Source organism: Balaenoptera borealis, assembly GCF_965194805.1.
Source record: "Balaenoptera borealis genome assembly, chromosome: 13".
NCBI lineage: Eukaryota > Metazoa > Chordata > Mammalia > Artiodactyla > Balaenopteridae > Balaenoptera > Balaenoptera borealis.
In genome coordinates, this window is record NC_138870.1 from 42,282,649 (window position 1) to 42,300,744 (window position 18,096).

The following is an 18,096-nucleotide window of genomic DNA, read 5'->3' on the forward strand; positions in this document are numbered from 1 at the left end:
AGGTAAGGAAGCAGATTCTCCCCTAGAGCTCTTAGAAGGAACACAGCCCTAACACTTTAATTTTAGCCTTGTAGGACCTGTTTTCAGACTTCTAACCTCTAGAACTGTAAGATAATAAATCTGTATTGTTTTAACCCACTAAGTTTGTGGTAATTTGTTAGAACAACAATAGGAAACACATACACTCCTGCTGTGTCCTTGATCTGGATTTCTGCTTTCTTCTGTGCGGCCTATTCAAATCCACCCCCACCCCAGGTTCAGCATAATCTTTGGTATTTAAGAAAATGCAACAAACTCTATTGGATGCTTATCACATGCAAAGCATCTGGCTAAATACCAGTAGATAAAGAAGGCAAGATACAAAGATGAGTGAGAGACTCCCCCTTCCCCACTTCAAAAGAGCTCAGAGTCTGGAGCAGAGGAGGTAAGGTAGAGAGGAGGAGGAGTATGGATGAAGTTTGAAGGCACCAGATAGGATAATTGGTGTTATTTTAGTGGATACCAGCTTTTAAATCCCATCCTGGATTTCTCCCAGATTTAAATGATCATAATTCTTATTTTCTCTACTTTTCCGTTGGAACTTAATTCAGTGATATTACTGAGAGTCTACTACATGCAAGACACTGGGCTAGGTGCCATGGAGGATACCTGTGATAAATAACTCGTGGTTCCTCTACTGCCTTTTGTTGTTTAATTTTTTTGTGTATGTCTTGTCTGGGCTGTGGGGTTTTTTGGTTTGTTTATGTAAGACATGCGTATTCAGTACCTGCTTTGTTTCAAGTACAAAAGAAGATTCAGTGATGAATAAGTGTCTTTCTTTCAGGTTCTCAGAATCTAGTAGGAAAGACTCTGAAAATAGTGTTTACAAAACAATGTGATAAGTTTTGTAATAGAAGGGTGTGCCAAAAAAAAAAAAAAAAGAAGAAGGGTGTGCAAAGTGCTGCTGCTTCAGGAAGCAGATGACATTTGATCCAGGGCTGAAGGATAAATAGAGGTGCCAGTGGAAAAAGTGAGACAGTGTGAATGAGAAGGTGATGGAAGGAGGGGTGATCAGGAAGGGGAAAAGGCATTTCAGGAAGGAGGAACCATACAGGTGAAAACGGAGAACTGTGAAAAGAGCACAGAATGTCTGAGCAAGGGTAAGAATTTCATTGAGGCTGGGGCATAGGGTATGTAGTGGGAGGACAGGAGACAAAGCTAGAAAGGCATGGGAATCAAGTTTAGAGGAGTCTCATGCTCAGCTGAGTCTTTTATGCTGTAGATAGTCCTGTGTCCTAGTCAGTTTTTAAGTATACTCTTTGGAAGGATTCCTTTAGTAGCATTTGAGAATACAGAGAGGTCTGCAGAGATGATACGGAGAAGACAAGGGCCTGAACAGAATCAGGACGGGGGATGAAGAGAAGTAAAACAGGCTGGGGTGGGGCGTGGGGAGGGGAGAGGCGGAGATTACATTAATCTCCTCAGGCTACTGTAGTAAAATACCAGAGACTGGGTGTCTTAAACAACAGAGATTTATTTTCTCACAGTCTTGGAGGCTAGAAATCCAAGATCAAGGTGCCATCAGGGTTGGTTTCTGGTGAGACCTCTCTTCCTGGCTTGTAGGTGTCTGCCTTCTCGCTGTGCCCTCACCTGGGCTTTCCTCTGTACTCATATGGAGAGAGGGCTCTAGTGTCTCTTCCTCTTCTTAATAAAGACACCATCCTATCGGATTAGCACCCCACCTTTATGACCTCCTTTAACCTTAATTGCCTCCTTAAAGGCCCTGTCACCAAATACAGTCACATTGTCCACGTACAAATTTGGGGAGGACACAATTCAGTCTATAACAGAGATATACCTGCGATAGAATCAACAAGACTTAGGTACCTATTTGATAATAGTGACTAATATTTTTATAGTGCTTTATAATTTACAACATTTTTTTTCACATCCACTATCTGGTTTGACCTTCGCAACACTGTGGGAGGGAGATACTATCATTATCCTCACTGCATAGATGAGTAAACAGACTAAAAGAAGTTAAATAATATGTCCAAGACCTTATAGCTAGTAAGCAGAGACCCTGGCACTGAGCCTGGCTGTGGACTTGGAATCCCATGCCATTCTGATTCTCTTGTGAGAAGTGAGGGAGTAAAGAGGACTGAAAAGTTGAGGCCAGCTTGAGGTTGCCTTACCCTTCGTCTCTAGGGAAGCCCAGAATCTCTCTTAGGTCAACTGCTTCCACCCCCTTACTCAAAACGCTTTCAAACTCCTGCCTCCGCCTGCTCTCTCCCCATCTAGGAAGCGCCTACATTATCCCCAGCCGCCTCCTCTAAGGTCTTTAGAGACACACATCTGCTCTCTCCTTCTCTCTCCTGGGGAGGTATGTGTGTGTGTGTGTGTGTGTGTGTGTGGAGGGGATGTGAATACAGAAATTTAAAACTTTTTCATAATAACTTAAACTGTTAATGATAGAAGGATCTTCCCCTTCCTCTTGGCTGGCTAATTCCTATTCATCCATCAAAACTAGGCTTACAGGTCACCTCTTTCATGACTTCTCCAAATTTGATGAGAACATGTCTGTGAGCACATAGTTTCCTAATATATCTCTATCATCAGATCATGAATCATCAGATTGTGTAAGCTCCTTCAGGGCAGGCTGATATTCCTAGTGTCTAGCAACAGCGCCCACTTTGTGTCTGTTACATGCTCATTGAACAAATGAATGATTTCATACATTGTGACATTCTTCCCACACCACTGAGCCCTTTTACTCTTCATCATTCCTCTCAGATACAGTCTGACTGCTTGTATGACTGAGGGTTCAATGCAGGAAACAAAAAAGCCCTCCAAGTAGTACAAGGATATGAAGACATAGGTGCTTACAAAATCAATTGGAAAGTCTAGAGGGGCCCACTCTGGGCTGAAACTCTAGCAATGAGCTCCAGAACATGATAAAAGTGCTCTGCCAGGGAAGGTGCTACCTCTGCCATAGTCAGAGAGGGTGGGGCACCTAGAGGTCTCCACTGATGATGGGGTTTGAGAACAAGTGGTTGCCAGCTGTGATCCAAGGATCTGGAATCTATGATCAGGACACTGCCGCCGCTACACTCTGATGCAACCACCTCTCAATATTTGCAAAGCTTGAGACATCATTGGATTACTGCAGTAGAAATAGATCACATCTCTATGGGCTTGCTTGCCTGGAGAAATAGCCCAAGCAGCAGCGTGATGGCCTTTGTCTCACTTCTGCCTTCTAAATCTCACCCGCGTACATCTGACTGGCTACAGGGTGTTCTGAGAAATATAATCCTTATTTTTTCAGCCTCTGCAGTATAGGAAAGCACACTAGAAGGAAAATACATGCTGGGAATGTGGGACTATATGCTGAATGCTAATAAACCATATCCACTACTCTGCTTGTGCGAAAATCCACCCAATGTCTTAATCACCTGCAACTGGGTCTCTTCCTCCTCCCCCACCCCCCTTGCCCAGGGCCCCCCCTGCTGACTGTCTCTGGCCCTGTCTCTTCAGTCTTCTCCTTCAGGCTACAGTTTGCCCTTTTCTGTGACCTGGGTGAGGCAAAATTTCTTAGTTATCCTTAGCACAATCCTTAAAAAGACAAATGGATATACTGGACTTCATCAAAATTAAAAACTAATGCTCTTTGAAAGGCATTGTTAAGAGAACTAAAAATAAGCCACGAACTAGGAGAAACTATTGCAAATCACATATCTGACAAAGGACTTGTATCCAGAACATAGAAATAGCTCTCAAAAATCAATAATAAGAATGGGACTTCCCTGATGGTCCAGTGGTTAAGACTCTGCGCTCCCAATGCAGGGGGCCTGGGTTTGATCCGTGGCCGGGGAACTAAGATCCCACATACTGCATCTAGAGAAGCCCCTGGGCCGCAGCTAGAGAGCCCGCATGCTGTAATGAAGACCCAGCACAGCCAAAATAATTGATTAATTTTAAAAAAACAAAAATGTTTTTAAAAAATCAATAATAAGAAAACAAACAGCCCAATAAAAAAATTGGGCAAAAGATTTAGAGGATTGCTCAGCAAAGACGATATATGGATGACAAATAAACACATGAAAAGATATTCAACATCATTAGTCATTAGGGAAATGCAAATAAAACCACAGTGAGAAACCACTATACATACACCGAAAATTCAAAAGTCTGATCTGAGTGTTGATGAGGATGTGGAGAAACTGGATTTCTCATACGCTGCTGGTGGGAGTGTAAAATGAATGGTACAACCACTTTGGAAACAATTTGGCAATTTTTAAAAAAATTAAACATATATCTACCATATGATTCAACCATTCTACTCCTAGATACTTACCCCAGGGAAGAAGAAACAGATGAGCACAGAAAGACTTTTACACAAATATTCTTGGCACCATATTTATAATGACAAAAAAAAAACCCACAAAAAAACTGGAAACAATCCCGGAATTCATCACCAGGTAAATGAATAAACAATTTATGGTAATCCATACAATGGGATACTTCTCAGGAATAAAAAGAAATGAACTATGGTACCACACAATGAATGAATCTCAAATTTATGCTGAGAAAAAAGAGGCCAAAGAAAAAAAGTATATATTGTATGATTCCACTTACATAAAATTCAAACTAATCTATAGTGATAGAAAGCAGATCAGTGGTTGCCTGGGGATAAGGGAGGGTGAAGGCAAGAGAGATTACAAAGGGGCATGAGGAAGTTTGGGGGGGTAAGGATATGTTCATTATCTTGATTATAATGATGGTTTCATGTCAAAAACTCACGAAATTATACACTTTAAATGTGTGCAGTTTATTATATACCAATTATACCTAAATAAAGTTATTTAAGTATTAAAGCAGAGACATTTGGACTGGGGGGAAAAAACCCTATACTCCTTGTGTATATTCACTTACGTGATTTGTTGTTGTTTTTGCCACACCACGTGGCTTGCGGGATCTTAGTTCCCCGACCACGGATCAAACCCCACCTGCCCAACCCAACCCCCCCTCCCACCCCCCACCCCATTCCCTCCGGCCCCAGCAGAGAAAGAGTGGAGTCCTAGCCACTGGACCGCCAGGGAACCCCCTCACTTCCCTCACTTATGTGATTGTTTGATGTCTGTCTTCCCCAGTAGAGTGAAAACTCCATAACGGCTGAGGCCGTGCCTATTTGCATCTCTAATGTTTAACATAGAATCTGGTGCATGTTAGGGATTTGACAGATATTTGTTGAAGAAAGAAAAGAGAGAGAGAACAGTTGAGAATAACTTCAAGTTTTAACCCTGAGTGAAAGAGAGACTGCGTTGTTGTTGATAGATGTGGAGGAATGAGGAGGAAAGGCAGAGATGGTACAGTCTGAGAGGGTGAAGGGGAGCCAGGTAACGCTGTGCCAGCAAAGCCAAAGGAACACGGAGTTTCAGGGAAGAGAAGAATTAGGAAAAGGACTTTGGATTTTTGGATTCAGCAGTTAGAAGGCATTGGCTTCCCCGAAGAAAGTGATTTCAGACAGAAGCCAGGTTGTTTTTCCTTCCCCCAGTCTTCCCCAAACACAAAACTTCCCTATACAGTAAAATATGCATTTGGTTCCCTCCATCTTCACAAATTGACATTTTAGTCCAAGCCCTCATTCTCTCTCACTTTTTCTGTTCCAATAGCTTAACTCCTTTCTTGGATGCCACTCTTGTTCTCTTTTGTTAGAATGTTGGTTTTAAAACACTAATCAGGTCATGTGCCTAGTTCTTCCACAGAATCTCCTTGTCATTTAGTTCCTCTCTTTACCCCAAGGATTGGCACCCAAATGTGTTCAAGCTGTGAAACTCTCAAGCTATGTCACATCATCAGCTGGAATCAAGAATGGAAACTAAGTAAGCGTATTAGTTATATATTTCTGCCTAACAAATAACCCCAAAACTTTGAGGCTTGAAACAAAAACAACCAAAGCAACGTTTATTATCCTACAGTTTCTGAGAGTCAGGAATCTGGGAGAGGCTTTGCTGGGTACTTCTGACTCAGGGTCTCTCATGAGGTTGCAATAAAGCTATCGACTGGAGCTCCAGTCATCTGAAGGCTTGACTACCTTTTTATTTTTGGCTGCGTTGAGTCTTCGTTGCTGCGCTCGGGCTTTCTCTAGTTGCGGCGAGCGGGGGCCACTCTTGGTTGTGGTGCACAGGCTTCTCATTGCGGTGGCTTCTCTTGTTGCGGAGCATGGGCTTTAGGTGCACGGGCCCAGTAGTTGTGGCTCGTGGGCTCTAGAGCGCAGGCTCAGTAGTTGTGGCGCACGGGCTTAGTTGCTCCACAGCATGTGGGATCTTCCCGGATCAGGGCTTGAACCCATGTCCCCTGCATTGACAGGCATATTCTTAACCACTGCACCACCAGGGAAGTGGTGTATTTTATTTTTATTTTTTTATTTTTTGGCTGCACCGCGTGACTTGCGGGATCTTAGTTCCCCGACCCTCACCCTCGGCAGTGAAAGCACAATTCTTAGCCACTGGACCACCAGGGAATTCCCTTGACTCCTTTTAAGATGCCTCACTCACATGGCTGTTGGCAGGATGCCTCGGTTCCTTGCTAGTTGTTGGCAAAAGACCTCAGTTCCTCACCACCTGGGCCTTTCCACAGGGCTGCTTGAGTGTCCTCCTGACATGGCAGCTGGTCATGAGTGATCAGAGAGAGAGCAGAGAGGAAGCTGCTGTGCTTTTTCTGACTTAGTCTTCCTAATCTTCATCACTTCCACTTTATAGGTAGTCCCCAACTTACCATTGTTAAACTTACAATTTTTCAACTTTATGATGGTGTGAAAGTGATACATACTCATTAGAAACTGTAGTTAGAATTTTCAATTTTAATCTTTTCCTAGGCTATTGATATGCAGTACCATACTCTTTCCTGATGCTGGGCAGAAGCAGGGAGCTGCAGCTCTCAGTCAGCCATGTGATCATGAGGATAAACAACTGATACACTTACAACCATTCTGTACCCATACAACTGTTATATTTTTCACTTTCAGTATGGCATTCAATAAATTACATGAGATATTCAAAATTTTATTATAAAATAGACCTTGTGTTAGATGATTTTGCCCAACTGTAGGCTAATAATATAAGTGTTCTGAGCACATTTAAGGTAAGCCAGGCTATGATGCTGGGTAGGTTAGATATATTAAGTGCATTTTCTACTTAAAATATTTTCAATTCTTGGAGTTTATTGGGATATAGCCCCACTGTAAGTTGAGGAAGATCTATATTCTATTTATTAGAAGCAACTCATTAAGTCCAGCTTGTGCTTGAAGGGAGGAGAATTAAGCTCCACCTCTTTTTTTTTTTTTTTTTTTGTCTTTTATTTTATTTTATTTATTTATTTATCATTTATGGCTGTGTTGGGTCTTCGTTTCTGTGCGAGGGCTTTCTCTAGTTGTGGCAAGTGGGGGCCACTCTTCATCGCGGTGCGCGGGCCTCTCATTATCGTGGCCTCTCTTGTTGCGGAGCACAGGCTCCAGAAGCGCAGGCTCAGTAATTGTGGCTCACGGGCCTAGTTGCTCCGCGGCATATGGGATCTTCCCAGACCAGGGCTCGAACCCGTGTCCCCTGCATTAGCAGGCAGATTCTCAACCACTGCGCCACCAGGGAAGCCCTAAGCTCCACCTCTTGAAGGGAGAAGTGTCAAGGAACTTGTGGACCTATTTTAAAACCATCACAGTAAGCCAAAGAAAAAAAGATATATTAAAGCCTTAAGGAAGAAAAGATTTGTGTCATTTTGTGAATAGTGATTCAAGAAGTCAGTGCAGTAAGCAACAGTTATACAAATGTAGTGCCTTTCTACTGAAACCGAGTCCCCCTAAAACCGAGTTTCCCTATGGAGTTTATGATTAACTTCTCTATCCAAAACTTTATTCCCTTTCCGGTCCCCTCTGACCTCAATCCTGTACTAACTGAGTGATAATCAGTCAGAGTCAGATGGCTAAAATTGCTGTTGTCAATAACAGCGTTAATGACTAAAATTGCTGTTGTAGATAATATCGCTACCGTACAAACTCAGATTGTTTCTCCAGGGCAAAATGAGCTAACAGACCCCCAAGCCATGGACCACCTGGCCAGAGACTCATAAACCAGAGATATCCTGGCTTCCAAAACTATGCTTAAGAAGAGTCACAGAACTGTCACAAGATGATGATTAATCCCAGCCTCTTTGCTCTCCCCCTTTAAAAAGCCCCTAACTCAGAGACTGAGTGGGAAAGGATCTGAAGCTTGTCTCCCATTCCCTTGCTTGGCACCCTGCAATAAATCCTTACTTTGCTGCAAACTCCTGCTGTCAGAGGTTGGCTTTCTGCGCCTTGGGCACACAAGCCCTTTGCTCTGTTTCACTACCTGCACTACATGTCAGAGGCAGGACCAGGGAAAGCAGACGAAGAGGTTGGCCAAGTGTTCGGGGCTTGGACGTGGTGATTGGATAGAAGAGTGTAGACTTTAGAGTGCTGGGAGATACTAAAGTAATTGATCTGGAACTCAGACTGAAGCGCCACAGTAAAATAGAGAGAGCTAATTACTTCTAAGAATGAAGCATCTCTCATAGCTCTTTACAGAAACTAACTTAATCTATTTGAGTTTCAGATTCCTCATCTGTAAAATGGAACTAATAATATCTGCATTACCTTCTCCACTGAGTTGTTATACAGATAAAGTGAAATGACAGATGGAAAATTACTCCGAAAAGAGTAAAGCATTCTTCTAATACTCTTGTTACTGTTAATCACTGCACTCTGAAAAGTTAAAAGGGACTGAGTTGATAGTAAAAAATCTTGCAAACTATAATTTTTAGTTTTTTTCTCCTGCCAGTCTTCAGTAATAATAGCCCACAATACTGTAATTGGAAAAAGAAAGCTCAATTTTCTTCACTCCTGTCCTTCAGATGTCAGTGGAAATGCAAATGAGATCTGGGAAGTGAAAAGGCTCCTCCTGAATCTTAAACAGAATGTTAAATACTCACACATTTATAGGTGATGATGTGGATTTTAATGTGTTTTTTTCCTGTTAGCTGCTTGTTCTCCTAACCATAGAGCAGAACAAGGTCAGTGAGTTTGAAGGAGGGACTGGAGCTATAAAAGTAGACAAGGAAAGGTGTAAGATTCAGAAGACGTGACCTCAGGGAAGCCATGTTTATCGCCATTTGTTGGGGAACCACTCAGCCTCCCTACGGTTAAGCTGAGAGTAGGGCCCCCAGTCATTCCAAGTTGTCCTGCTTCTGCTCCTCTCCATCCTTGCCCTAGGCTGAGGAATCCAGCCTGCTTTTCACCTCCTCCCTAACTTCTGGGATGAAGAGTCTGTTGCTGTCTTCCCACCTCCCCACCATTTCTTTTTTTTTTTTAATTTTTACTTATTTATATTTATTTTTGGCTGTGTTGGGTCTTCGTTTCTGTGCGAGGGCTTTCCTAGTTGCGGCGAGCGGGGGCCACTCTTCATCACCGTGCACGGGCCTCTCACTGTCGTGGCCTCTCTTGTTGCGGAGCACAGGCTCCAGACGCGCAGGCTCAGTAGTTGTGGCTCACGGGCCTAGTTGCTCCGCGGCACGCGGAATCTTCCCAGACCAGGGCTCGAACCGTGTCCCCTGCATTGGCAGGCAGATTCTCAACCGCTGCACCACCAGGGAAGCCCTCCCCACCATTTCTTAATCTCCCTTAGCCCTTAAAGTCAAGTACAACTGCTATTTTATTTCAAAGATTTTATTTAAAAAAAAGAAAGACAAAACTTTACAAAATTGCATTAACATGCAAATACATGCTAATTTTACAGTGAGAGGCAGTATAGCTTAACGATTAAAAGTACGGGCTTCAGTGAGGTACATATATACAGTGGAATATTACTCAGCCATAAAAAGGAATGAAATTGGGTCATTTGTAGAGACGTGGATGGATCTAGAGACGGTCATACAAAGTAAGTCAGAAAGAGAAAAACAAATATCATATATTAACACATATATGTGGAATCCAGAAAAATGGTACAGATGAACTGGTTAGCAAGGCAGAAATAGAGACACAGATGTAGAGAACAAATGTATGGACACCAAGGGGGGAAAGTAGGGGGTGGTGGGGGGTGGTGGGATGAATTGGGAGATTGGGATTGACATGTATACACTAATATGCATAAAACAGATAACTAATAAGAACCTGCTGTATAATAAATAAATAAACACATGGGGAAAAAAATGATTGAGGGACTTCCCTGGTGGTCCAGTGGTTAAGATTCCATGCTCCCAATGCAGGGGACCCAAGTTCAATCCCTGGTCAGGGAACTAGATCCCGTATGCCGTGACTAAGAGCCTGAAGGCCGCAACTAAAGATCCCGAGTGCCACAACTAAGACCCAGCACAGCCAACAACAAAAAAAAAAAAAAAAAAAAAGTATGGGCTTCAGAATGAGGTGCCCAGAGCTCAAATTTGAGCTCTGTGACCTTGGGTGGACTGAGTCTTAGTTTCCTCATCTTAAGTGTAATACATGCTCCTGCCTTGCAGGGTGTCTGCAAGGATTGAATTAGTTTATACATATAAAGCATCTTAAACACTGTCTAGCATACAAAAAGCAGCACACAATACATATTAACTAGTATTATTACAGAAAGCAAAGTAAAAACAAAAAAACTAACCTATAATTACACGTTTTGCTTCTGCTCACTAATAAAAACAGACAAACAATAACATTACAAATATGAGGAAGTTACAGGGTTTAAGAGATCTTCCTGAGGTCTTTTGCTTCTTGGTCATTATTTGCATATATGCTCTTTGAAATAATTGGAAACTCAACAGAGTTTTCCTTCAAGTTTATTTCTGTGGGAGGAGGTCACTTAGCTTTCTCTTCTCCTGCCATGTTCCCTGCCTAGCCCTCCATCCTACACCCCAATTCTGTCCCAGGTTTAGGGCTGCCAATCATCCCAATTTGCCTGTCCTACTTTTAGCACTGAAAGTCCTGCATCCTGGGAAACCTCTCAGACCCAGGTAAATGCTCCCTTAACTTTAGGTTGGACATATACACACTGAGGATCTTCAGGTGAGCTGGGTGATGGCCATTTCCCTGGGCCTCTGTCCTATATAGAAACAGTCTCCTTGAGTCATTTCCTAAGAATATTTCTATGCTTTCTAAAAGCCAAGTTCCAGGCTCTCCTGGGAGGTGCCTTTTATGTAATTGAGCTTGTCATTGGTGGGTAGAATGGGAACCAAAGGGTAGACAGTGATGTGGACAAATAAAGAAGCAAGGGGGAAAAAAACAAAGTCTAGTTTAGGAATCTTGTCAGTTTAAATTTCACAATGTTGTGGGACTTCCCTGGTGGTGCAGTGGTTAAGTCTCCGTGCTCCCAGTGCAGGGAGCCCAGGTTCGATCCATGATAAGGGAACTAGATTCCACATGCATGCCACAACTAAGAGTTCGCATGCCACAACTAAGGAGCCCAACTGCCGCAACTAAGACCCGGTGCAACCAAATAAATAAATAAATATTTAAAAATTTTTTCACAACGTTGTAAAAGGATCTAAAGTACAGTGCCTATCAGATAGTAAGTAACATGGCAGCTATGGCTGAGTGCCTTAAATCACATTTTAAGATGTTCCCCTTTATTTTTCCCCTATTTTCCCCTATCAAGCAGTTAGTTTGCTTTATGCTTATTGCCTTGGGAGAAAATATGGCAAGTAGGACAGGGTCGGTGTACAAATAATGCCTGCCAAGCATTTCGCTCATTGGCAAAATACTCAAGGGCATGGGCATAGTGTCTTGGCCAGATAAGAAAAGAGAAGGATCTTCATTTCACCAAACCAAGAAGAATTTCCCTCCCCTGGATTAGAGACAGGATGGAGGGGAGGTCTGTAGGGGCCTGAGAGCAGAGGGTGAAGCAGGCAGGGTTTTTAAAAACTATTTGTTTTATATGCAAACCTTGTCTGCTTCATCCATTCATAGTCTATCTTGCTAAATTGGATTTCACTGACAAAGACCCACTCAAAACAGATGCACTGCACATACACCTAAAACAAAAAGGATTTTTTAATATTTAAATTTTCATTTTCTTTCAATCTGAAAAGTGTGGGAGAAAAAAAACCCCAGAAAAGTGCAGAGAATAAAAATAAATGCCCACATTCCTATTGGTTAGAATTAATGAATGTTAAGATTTCATAACTTTTTCTTCAGATAATTTCTCATAAAGATAGGATATTATAGGGCTTCCCTGGTGGCGCAGTGGTTAAGAATCCGCCTGCCAATGCAGGGGACACGGGTTCAAGCCCTGGCACGGGAAGATAGCACATGCCACAGAGCAACTAAGCCTGTGTGCCGCAACTACTGAGCCTGCACTCTAGAGCCCGTGAGCCACAACTACTGAGCCCGTGTGCCACAACTACTGAGCCCGTATGCCTAGAGCCGGTGCTCTGCAACAAGAGAAGCCACCACAAGGAGAAGCCCACACACAGCAACGAACAGTAGCCCCCAATCGCTGCAACTAGAGAAAGCCTGCGCGCAGCAATGAAGACCGAACACAGCCAAAAATAAATAAAATAACTAAATTTATTTTAAAAAAAGATAGGATATTATAAATATGTTGAAACTTCCTTTCCCTAATCTCATTCACCAAGCATTCTCCTCTGAGACCCCTATTGTCACGAATCTAATGTTTATACAGCCCGTTTTTTTTTTAAAAAACTTTGCTATGTATATATTTAAGCAATATATAGTATTGTTCTGGGTGTTATTTTACATTAAAGTCAATTGCACCATTTTGCGTGTAACATTATGTAATTTGTTTTCATTCACATTGTGTTCAAGAGGAGTCCATGTTGATATATACAAACGTACTACATTTGTTGTAGCAGCAGCACGGTTTTTCACTGTATTAATCTGTTTTTCAACCTTTATTTTGTAATTTCCCCCAAAGGGAAAATGTCACTAATTATGAGTTATTAAATGAATAACATTTAATTTTAATTTCTCCCAACAACAGAAATTAAATACTAAGGAATAAGATTTTTGTTGGATAGGATTGAACTTTGGAGGGTCACGACCACAAACCACATCTAATTTTTGGCACCCCTAAGAACCAATTTTCACCCCTGTCAGGGTGATATTGCCCCTGTTGAGAATGCATGGTATAAATATACCGTGTTTCTAATTTTTTTCTTTCAAGAAATGTTGCAATAAATAGCCTTAGTTTTGTATCTTTATACATATGCCTTAAAATATATACTTAGAAGTTATGAGGTATGTTCATTTCAGCTTTGCTAGATCTTGTCAAATTGTTCTCCAAAATGTTTATGCTAGTTTTTCATTACACCAATAGCATATGATTTCCTGTTTTTCCACTTCTTCACCAATACTGGAGTTGTCAGACTTTTTGATTTTGTCAATCTTGTGTAAAATGGTATACCATTGTTTCAATTTGCATTTTTCTAGTTACTAGTGAGAATGAACATATATTTTCATGTGTTTATTGGCCATTTGGGTTTTCTCTTGGGTGAACTGCCTGTTTATACCCTTTGCCCATTTTTCTGTTGGTTTGGTCTCTTTCTTACTTATTTGTAGAAAGACTACATTTATCCACGCCACCCCAAAGTTGGCATAAACCAACAATCATTTGATTAGGCCTGTGGAGTCTATGAGATAGGAATTTGGATAGGGCACAGCAGGGTATCAGCTGGGAAGACTTGGATTGCTGGAATCATCTGAAGACTCCTTTGCTCACATATGTAACATCTGGGCTAGGATGACTCAGACGTTGGATTCAATTGCAACTGTTGGTGGGAGAACCTTTACATGGCCTCTTCAAATAGCTTAGACTCACAAGCTAGCAGCTGGGTTCTAAGAGAGTCTCCAGAGAGTATTCCAAGTAGAAGCGCTCCAAGAGAAACAGGCAGAAGCTGCACAGCATTTATGAGCTAGTCCTGGCAGTTATACAGCACTACTTCTTCTGTAGTCTATTATGGGAAGCAGTCATAAGATTGCCCAGATCCAAGGGAGAGGAAATAGACTTAATCTCTTGATAAGTGTCAAGCATTCAAGGCCATTTTAGAAAAACCACCCCAATTATGGCTCCAGATCCAGCAATTCCACTCCTAGGAATAGACCGAAGAGAAATTAAAACATGTGTTCACACAAAAACTTGTGCATGAATGTTCACAGCAGCATTATTCATAATAGCCAAAAAGTGGAAACAACCCAAATGTCAATGGATGAATGCACAAACAAAATGTGGTATTGCCATACAATGAAATGTAATTCAGCCATGAAAAGGAATGAATTACTGATACATGCTACAACTTGAATGAACCTTGAATATATTATGCTAAGTTAAAGAAATTAGACACAAAAGGCCACGTATTGTATGATTCTAATACATGGAATGTCCAGAATAGGCAAATTCATAGAGAAAGGGAGTTAATGGTTGCCAACACTGTGGAGAAAGGGGAATGGGGAGGACTGCTCACAGGTACAGCGTTTCTTTTGGGGGTAACAAAAATGTTTTAGAATTAGATAGTGGTGATGGTTGCGCAACCTTGTTAATATACTAAAAAAAAATACTGAATTGTACGAGCTCCAAAAGGAGGAATTTTATAGTATGAGAATTATATCTCATTTTTAAAATGGATTACCAAATTTATGAGCCTATACGAGGTATAATGACTTATTGATGAAGATTTAGAATAATGGATAGCAATCAGTTTATTGTACACATCAGAGGATGTGGTGATTCTTCAGTGTCCAGGTATCATCTCTTCTTGTTCAGGTTCAGAAATCATGTTCTTCATGTTCTTTACTGTCAAATGTGTCATTGCTGGCTAATTTCACATCTCCTACAAGGAGAAAAGTAATAGTAACACTTTTTAAAAAATTGAAGTATAGTTGATTTATAATATTGTGTTAGTTTCATGTGTATAGCAAAGTGATTCAATTATATATATATTTTTTCAGATTATTTTACATTATAGTTTATTACAAGATATTAAATATAGTTCCCTGTGTTACACAGTAAATCCTTATTGCTTATCTATTTTATATATAGTAGTGTGTTGGTCCCATACTCCTAATTTATCCATCCCCCCTCCCTTTCCCCTTTGGTAACCATACGTTTGTTTTCTAAGTCTGTGAATCTGTTTCTGTTTTGTAAATAAGTTCATTTGTATCATTTTTTAGATTCTACATATATAAGTGATATCATATGATATTTGTCTTTATCTGACTTACTTCACTTGGCATGATAATCTCTAGGTTCAACCATGTTGCTACAAATGGCATTATTTCATTCTTTTTTTATGGCTGAGTAATATTCCATTGTATATATGTACCACATCTTCTTTATCCATTCCTCTGTCGATGGACATTTAGGTTGCTTCCATGACCTGGCTATTGTAAATAGTGCTGCAATGAACATTGGGGTGCATGTGTCTTTTTGAATTATGGTTTTCTCTGGGTATATGCTCAGTAGTGGGATTGCTGGGTTGTATGGTAATTCTATTTTTAGTTTTTTAAGGAACCTCCATACTGTTCTCCATAGTGGCTGTACCAATTTACATTCCCACCAACAGTATAGGAGGGTTCCCTTTTCTCTACATCCTTTCCAGCATGCATTGTTTGTAGACATTTTTTTTTTAAACCTTATTTTTTGTATTTTTTAATTTTTGGCTGCATTGGGTCTTCACCGCTGCACACGGGCTTTCTCTAGTTGCGGTGAGCGGGGGCTACTCTGTGTTGCGGTGCGCCGGCTTCTCATTACCGTGGCTTCTCTTGTTGTGGAGCACAGGCTTAGTTGCTCTGTGGCATGTGCTATCTTCCCGGACCAGTGATTGAATCCGTATCCTCTGCATTGGCAGGCGGATTCTTAACCACTGCACCACCAGGGAAGCTCTGTTTGTAGACTTTTTGATGATGGCCATTTTGACCAGCGTGAGGTGATACCTCATCATAGTCTTGATTTGCATTTCTCTAATAATTAACAATGCTGAGCATCTTTTCATGTGCTTTTTGGCTATCTGTATGTCTTTGGAGAAATGTCTATTTAGATCTTCTGCCCATTTTTTGATTGGGTTGTTTAGTAACACTGTTAATACAATGCCAAGGGTCTTTGTACTCTGTTTATAGTGAAACAATATAGATATTCTTGTTCCTGTAGTTCCCTTATACTATTGTTTTCTCCAGGTTATATCATTACCCATGACACCACGTTATCCACATGTCACCCATAACTCTCTCAAAAATTATTACTGTGCTTTGTTTATGGTGACCACAAATGCAAGTCTTACCCAGAATATGCAAGAAGATTTGAACAGTAATTTGTTTTATGGTCATGTTAAATTTTCATTCAGAATTTTATACCATAAGCGTAGAACAACACCTCTTCTAACCATATCTTCTCTTATACTTTTTAAACCATAATCACAGCATTCCCAGACTGTGATTTCTTTCAGTGTTAACCACATCCTTATCTTCCACACATTATGGATAGAGCAAGAGGAGTGATGTCATTTGTGCATGTCTCCTTTGGCATGACCTAAGACTGACATGGATGAGAACATTGTATCACCACAGCATTCAGAAGCAAAAGAGGACATTAGTTGGGAAGGGCCTGTTGGCACTGTGCAGCAACAGTCTCAAAAACATCCAGAAGTGATCTTGGAGGAGGAAGGGGGGGCTACTCCCAGAGGACTGCCTGACATACATCCCAGAGTCTTTGGAGGAGATGGAGTGACTACCCTGGGTGCCAGTGGTGGGGTGGGCAGCGGGTGGGGGTGGGAGTGGCTTGAGTGTAGTGATGTACAGGATAAAAGATGCCCGCTGTCATTCTGTTGTCCTCTGGTGCTATGGACCACACACAGCTCCACAGTCAGAACACTGACAGGAGAGGATCAATACAGGGACCCATACATACAACTCAAGCCCAAAGGTTAGTAGAAGACTGTTGGTAGCCCAGAGGCCTGAGCTCATCTTCTGTCTGACCCACAAGTAGGCATGTCAGCATGATCCTGGAGACCCAATCTCATGCGATTCCACAAAAGAAATACTGTGCTGGCTAGCACGAGTGATCAGCTCACCAGGATGCCCTCTTGGAATTGAGACCTGATCACAGGGCCTTGGGATAATGACACAGGCATGAGTTTCAGAGTTCCTTGGGCACCCTGGAATTGGAGAACCCCATGAAGGGGAGAAATTGGGACAAGGGCTCAGCAGGAACTGGTCTGGGCTGAGCCTTGATGGCACTACTGGCCCAGGTTGGTCCCAGGCACATGAGGGAGACTTAGAAAATTTCCAGGAAGGCCTTCCAAAGCATGAGGCCCTCTGAGGCACAAGACCCAGGACAGGGGTCTGGGAATAAGGGTATTATTATAAGTGATTGCTCTGCAACTTGTGAAGATAAGTTGTAAAAAGAGCTTCCACCTAGTTCTATCACTGGGATTGCTCACTCTGGGAGAAGCCAGCCCTCATGCTGTGAGGACATTCAAACAGCCCTATGGAGGAGCCCATCTGGAGAGGATCTAAGGCCTCCTACCAATAGCCAGCACCAAATTGTCAGCCATACCTTGGAAGTAATTCCTCTAGCTCCAGTCAAGCCTTTGGATAACTGCATCCTTGGCTGACATCTGATTGCAACCTCATGAGAGACCCTGAGTCAGAAATGGAGGGAATAATCTATGTCATCAATGAATGAATAAACTATGTCGGTCAACACTGTACAGGCCAAACTCTTAGCAACCTCTTGTTCTAGGTGGAGAATTCAATATTAGCTTGACAAAAGATTTCTTGTGGCTTAAGTATGGCAAGGAAATAGCTACTGCTGTACCTGAAAGAGCCACACCAGTACAAAGGTAAAAACTTCTGCAGCAACCTGTGTGAACTGATGACCAGGAACCAGATAGGCCCTGTTCCCAAGCACTTTAGCCCCAGAAATGTGGCAGAAATTAGGGTGGGGTAGGGAGAGAAACCTCAAGGAAGACTGATAATGTATTTTCTCCCACTCCAGTGGAATAAGGTTCAGAGTAAACATTAGGTTGCACTATAGAAAATAAAATGTTTATTGCATATCTGCATTTGTGTACCGAGAATCATACCCTGTCCATTTGTATTCTTTACTGAAAAGATAG